Source organism: Cajanus cajan, chromosome 10, assembly GCF_000230855.2.
Source record: "Cajanus cajan strain Asha chromosome 10, NIPB_CcT2T_4, whole genome shotgun sequence".
In the NCBI taxonomy this organism is placed as follows: domain Eukaryota; kingdom Viridiplantae; phylum Streptophyta; class Magnoliopsida; order Fabales; family Fabaceae; genus Cajanus; species Cajanus cajan.
The window spans coordinates 23022131-23028327 of NC_138526.1; the positions used below are offsets into that span (position 1 = coordinate 23022131).

Below are 6197 nucleotides of genomic sequence, written 5' to 3' on the forward strand. Positions count from 1 at the left end.
CAGAAGAAGGGGTTCTGCTCAAGTTTAAGCTCCTGCTTATCCAGGTAAGGGGGAGAGTGAGAAACCTCGCTCGGGGGTGTGGGGATAATTGTTGGATAGTTTGATTGTCGGATTGGTCCCCAATCCCTTGCTTGTTGTTCTGTTTTATTTTCTGTTTGTTTTACTTTATTCTTTGTTGGAAGTAATAAAGGAATATGGAATTAATGCAAAAAAATAAATAAGTTTTAATATGAATAAGAATGCTCTCTGTAAATTCCTGTGCGGACCTTATGAGGAGTATTTATGACATGACCATGTGAATATGAACAGATGACATGAGACCTAAGAATGGACTTTTGAGACAAGCTGTGATTATAAGAATATAAAAATGATGACATGATGTACTAAATGAAATTCTGTAATAAGTCAAATGTTGAGTTAATGAAATAAGGACTGTATGACATGCATCATATGCATATATTACTCCAGGTGTGCTGCTGAGGCTGCATACCAGTGATGCTAACAAGGTGTACCTTAGGGTCGCCGACAGTTGTAACATGCTAACAAGGTGTACCTTAGGGTCACCGACAGTTGTAACATGCTAACAAGGTGTACCTTAGGGTCACCAGTGATGCTAACAAGGTGTACCTTAGGGTCACCAGTGATGTAACAAGCTAACAAGGTGTACCTTAGGCTCACCAGTGATGTAACCAGGTGTGCCTTAGGGTCACCAGTGATAAATTGTGAAACTTCCGTATGGCGCCACATGCATGTATTTATGAGTTGAGTCCATGACATCATAGCATGATAAATGAGTGTACATTTGATATTTGATTATGTATGTATATTGTTTACATGTGACTTATATTTGTTGTGTGTGTGCTATCTAACCTTTATTTCTGCACCTGAAACTGAGTGGGATGTTTCTCACTCCCTTGTTGTTCTTGTATATGTTTAAATTATGTTGCAGGTGATCATCATCATGAGGATGTTGGTTAAGGCTTCAATTTGGCATTCTCTGATAGGATGTGACATCGAGGCATAGCTAGCTTAGTCTAATATGTTATTGTTTTAATAACTTTAATTTCTTTTCTTTTGTAATTTCTAGCGAAGAAATAACGTAAATAAAGTTTATAATCTTTCTTTTGTAATTTTAAACGTTCTTGATAAAAGACCAAAATGTGTATCTTTGTCATATTATTTTTATTATATGATTTGAAAGTTATAATTTAATTCCTAACTAGGAGGCACTGCCACCTTTGCTGGAATTAATCTATATTTTCTTTTATATGATTTCTTGAATTTGGATACTTACATGACTTATGAGTTATGAATGTGAATCTTCTACCTTATAATATTTGAGACAAATATTTCATCCATGAAAGAGGTTGTCAATTATGAAAGATTTTATTTACTCAAAAAGAAAAAAAAATTTGTTTACATTTATCGTGTATAAGTGTTGGGGTAGAGAGTGTCACAAATAAAATTAATCTTTAATGGCGTTGTTACAGTTTCACATATTAATGTCTTGTTATATAATAATAATTTTAATTTTTAATTCTATATAATATATTTTGAATGGTTTGGTGAAGGATTTTAGGATAAAATGTATCGTTTATGTACATTAAAATATTTTTATTTTTTTAAAATAAAATGTTGTATTTAGATTTTCATATTAATGTCTTATTATATAATAATAATATTAATAATAATTTTAATTGTTACAGTTTCACATATTAATGTCTCATCATATAATAATAATTTTAACTTTTAATTTTATATAATATATGCTGAATGGTTTGGTGGGGGATTTTAGGATAAAAAGTATAGTAAAAATTGTTCCTTTTATATACATCCAAATTTTTTTTTTAAATAAGATATTATATTTAGATTTTCATATTAATGTCTTATTATATAATAATAATAATAATAATAATAATAATAAATTTAACTTTTATTCTTTATAATATGTTGAATATTTTACATAAATTTTAACACAATAGCTGAATTTAATCAAATTATGGGATTTCTTTTTCATTATAATTACTTTATAATTGTAATAATTAACAAAATTAATCTTTCATGTGTTTACATATTTTACAAAAAAATTGAAAGAAATACGTTTTAAATTAATATTTTATTTTTTTGAAAAGTTTTTAAATTATTTGTATTTTTAAAATTAATATTTTGTATTTTGATCAAAAATTAAATTACTTATATTAATATGAATTCTTCGGTAAAAAAATAATATTGTTGTATATGAACAATAATATGTAACTTCCATATCCCTTACTACCCTAACACATATATTGTAATAATGTAAATAAACTAAAAAAAATAAATCATTCAACATTAGTAAAAGAGTCCATAGAAAAACCTTCATAAATGTTTTTCAATATCTAAAATATTTGAAAATAAAACTTGAAAAATAAAACATAAGAATTTACAAATTGTTTTCAAAAGAATAAGTATAACTCCAAATACATATAACAAATTCATGTCCTAAAAATCTTTTGCCCCGATGTCACAATATCAAAGCACACCCATAACTCAACTGTTGGCATTCTAGATGTCACTCATAGCCGGATCTTCCTCACCTAAAATATCCACAAATTATACGGTGAGAAAAGAAAACATCTATATGTAAAGCACATACAGACACACCACAATATAATCTCATCATAACTCATTACATAATGAAATATTTACAACTATTTCTATAAATCATGATTCTATCAATCATGCATCATCTTTACATCACAATTCTCAATCACACCAATCCATCACATCAAATAATTTGTACTATGTTAAGCTCACGCCACCCTTGTAGCAACTCGTGCCCAAGGTCGTGTCACGCCAACATAAGTACTAATTGTCACACACAAATCTTGTAATTAACATTATGTCATGCTCACGCCAACCTTGTAGCATCTCTTGCCCAAGGTCGTGCCACGCCGACATACGTGTTAATTGTCTCACAAATCCCACACTATGTCATACTCACGCCACCCCTATAGCTTCTCATGCCCAAGGTCGTGCCACGTTGACATAAGTGTGGGGATATCCATAATCACATCACATTCAATTCATACCAATTACCACACATAAATATTGCAATTAACACTATGTCATGCTCATGTCACCCTTGTAGCATCTCTTGCCTAAGGTCATGCCACGCCAACATACATGATAATTGCTTCACACATCCCACACTATGCTATGCTCACGCCACTCCTGTAGCATCTCTTGCCCAAGGTCATGCCACACCAACATAAGTGTGAGGAACCACAATCATATTTCGTTCACAATCATCACTAATCTTGCAATTAACACTATGTCATGTTCATGCCACCCCTGTAGCATCTCTTGCCCAAGGTTATGCCACACTGAAATACGTGTTAATTGCCTCACACATCCTACATTATGCCATGCTCACACTACCCCTATATCATCTCTTGTCCAAGGTCATGTCACGCCAACATAAGTTTGAGGAACCACAATCATATCATATTCACATTCAACACAACATCATGCTAACATACTCACATCATAATTAATTGAACAATTAAGCCATAACATACCATTCACCACATCATGTTATCAATTCAATACTAAAACGGTAGATACAAGATGTATACATTTGTGCCAAGACATCACACCATAGTCCATAACTCAATTCCACATCATATACACAATATAGATAACTCCACACAAACAATGGTTCACATATCCCTCAAGAAATTCCCTATGAATCCACATCTCATCATTATACATATATGAATTAACTCTACAACCTAGTATCATACTACTTTAAACAACTTTTTAATTAACATGAAAACACCTTAGAACATCAAAACAACATACGTCTCCCTTTGACAACTGTCAAAGAAAACAACACACATAGAGTTATACTCATCCAACTAAGCTCAAACCTATCTTAAAAGAAATATAAGAGGATCATATACAAATTTTATGGAGACATGAAATTCTAAAAAAATCATCTACTTAGCTAAAAATGTCAAAAACTGCAACAGATATAATTCTTGCTAACAGCTTGACCCCTACTAAAATAGTCATATCTAGAGTTATAAACATCCTTTTTTGAGTGATTCTAAAGCCATTAAAAACTTAAAACCCAAAGCTACAATCTTTGTGAAGAACACGAAGCCTAAAAATGTCGTTAAGGTCACCTCGCATGACTCACAACACGAAACTTAATCTTTCGCGCACTAGAATAGAGATTGAACTTATAACTCGCATAATTTAATCAATTCTTAACATTTTTACACGATTCTAGAGTCTAAATTATCGCCCCAACTGTCTACTTTCTAATCCAAAAAATGAAAATTGATTTGTTTAATCACACAGAAAGGTACCATAAAAATACTAGGGTACGTCCACAAGGAAAAATCTCCCAATTACTCATCAATTCATATAATTAAGGGTGTTCATCAATCTACAAGAACCCTAACTTATAGAGCACATCTCAATGAATCCAATTATCATATAGATCATCAAATTTACCAAAAACTATAACAACCACATTTATAAATCAATACAAAACCTTATTGAATCATCAATTTTATAGAATCTTAACTCAAATAGTAAAACCCCCCCCCCCAATTTTTGCAAAACCTAACTCACAGACACTTTTCTACAATTTTATTCTCTCTCCCAGATCATCATTTTTACAAATTATTTGCATATTCCTAATCCTCAATACATGCAAAATTTAATGGGATCATCAATTCCTCAAACAAAAATAATTATAAAATTACCCATAATCATATCATAATACAACTTATGCACCATGTTCATGTAGGCATATACGCTGTTTTCAGAAAACATTTTGCAATAGTCGTATAAAGGGAAGTAACATGCTTCCGATTTTCACGTATGCATTCCTGATTCTTCTCATTTGTTAAGCAATTAACATATTAAGAATGTGGTCCATTATTGATGTTGGTTCAACCATTATCAAATAACTTGCGGATATGGTACCATGATTCCCGCACATTTTCTCCAACGTTCAAAGAGACTCTACGATGGATTAGAGTTCTATAAATTGGACTCATATCTCTTTTTTGGGTCACTGAGCCTACTCTCCTCTTCAATATACAACACCATCGCGTATTGAGAGTGCGGTTCAAAAACCTGAAGCAAACAAAGTTTTGAAGAGGTTTAACATGAAAGATTGTTCACCAAGTGTAGCTCCCAATGTGAAGGGTGACAAACTTGAATCGAGTCAGTGCCCGAAAAATAATCTTGAGCAGGAACACATGAAAAATATTCCATATGCTTCAACTGTTGGAAGTCTTATGTATGCTCAGGTTTGCACTAGACCTAACATTGCATTTGTAGTTAGAGTTTTAGGAAGATGTCAGAGTAATCCTGGTGTTGACCATTGGAAAGCTGCAAAGAAGGTAATGAGATACCTTCAAGGAACAAAAGATTTCATGCCCATATATAGACGGACTAATAGTTTGGAGGTGATAGGCTACTCTGATTCAGACTTCGCTAGCATCATTGATACCAGAAAATCTACATCTGGCTATGTTTTTATGCTACCTTGTGGAGCTGTATCTTGGAGTAGCAGAAAATAGACCTTGACTGCTACTTCTACTATGGAGGTTGAGTTCGTTTCTTGTTTTGAGGCTACCTCACATGGTGTATGGTTGAAGAATTTTATATCTGGGCTTCGAGTTGTGGACTCAATTGCTAAGCCATTGAAGTTATATTGTGATAACTCCGTTGTTGTTTTTATGGCTAAGAATAATAAAAGTGGAAGTCGAAGTAAGCATATCGACATTAAATATCTAGCCATAAGAGAACGTGTTAAGGAAAAGAAAGTGGTCATTGAGCACGTTAGCACTGAGTTAATGATTGCTGGTCCTTTAACTAAAGGCATGCCACCAAAGAATTTTAAGGATCATGTAACTCGAATGGGACTTGGTTCCATGATGTGACAATCATTGTAATTACTTGTTAAAACTCTTATTTAGTTTGATGTTTTCTCATTTATCTTGTGCACATACCTATTTACTTTGAGAAAACTCATTTAATTGTGACCTGGAATAAACGTATGGTTTATTCATTAGAGCAAAGAGCTTAGATGAGAGACTTAATATATTGTGATACATGGGAGATAATACTCATTATCAGAGGACCTATCACCATGATTCTTATATTTGATTTCCTATTTGATTGATAATTGGATA

The 6197-nt window shown here is 32.3% G+C and overlaps 1 pseudogene; it reads left to right on the top strand.

Moving 5' to 3' along the window:
- The first annotated feature begins 5165 nt into the window (after positions 1-5165).
- LOC145952379 (secreted RxLR effector protein 161 pseudogene) lies at positions 5166-5582 on the top strand (annotated as a pseudogene).
- The last annotated feature ends 615 nt before the right edge of the window (positions 5583-6197 follow it).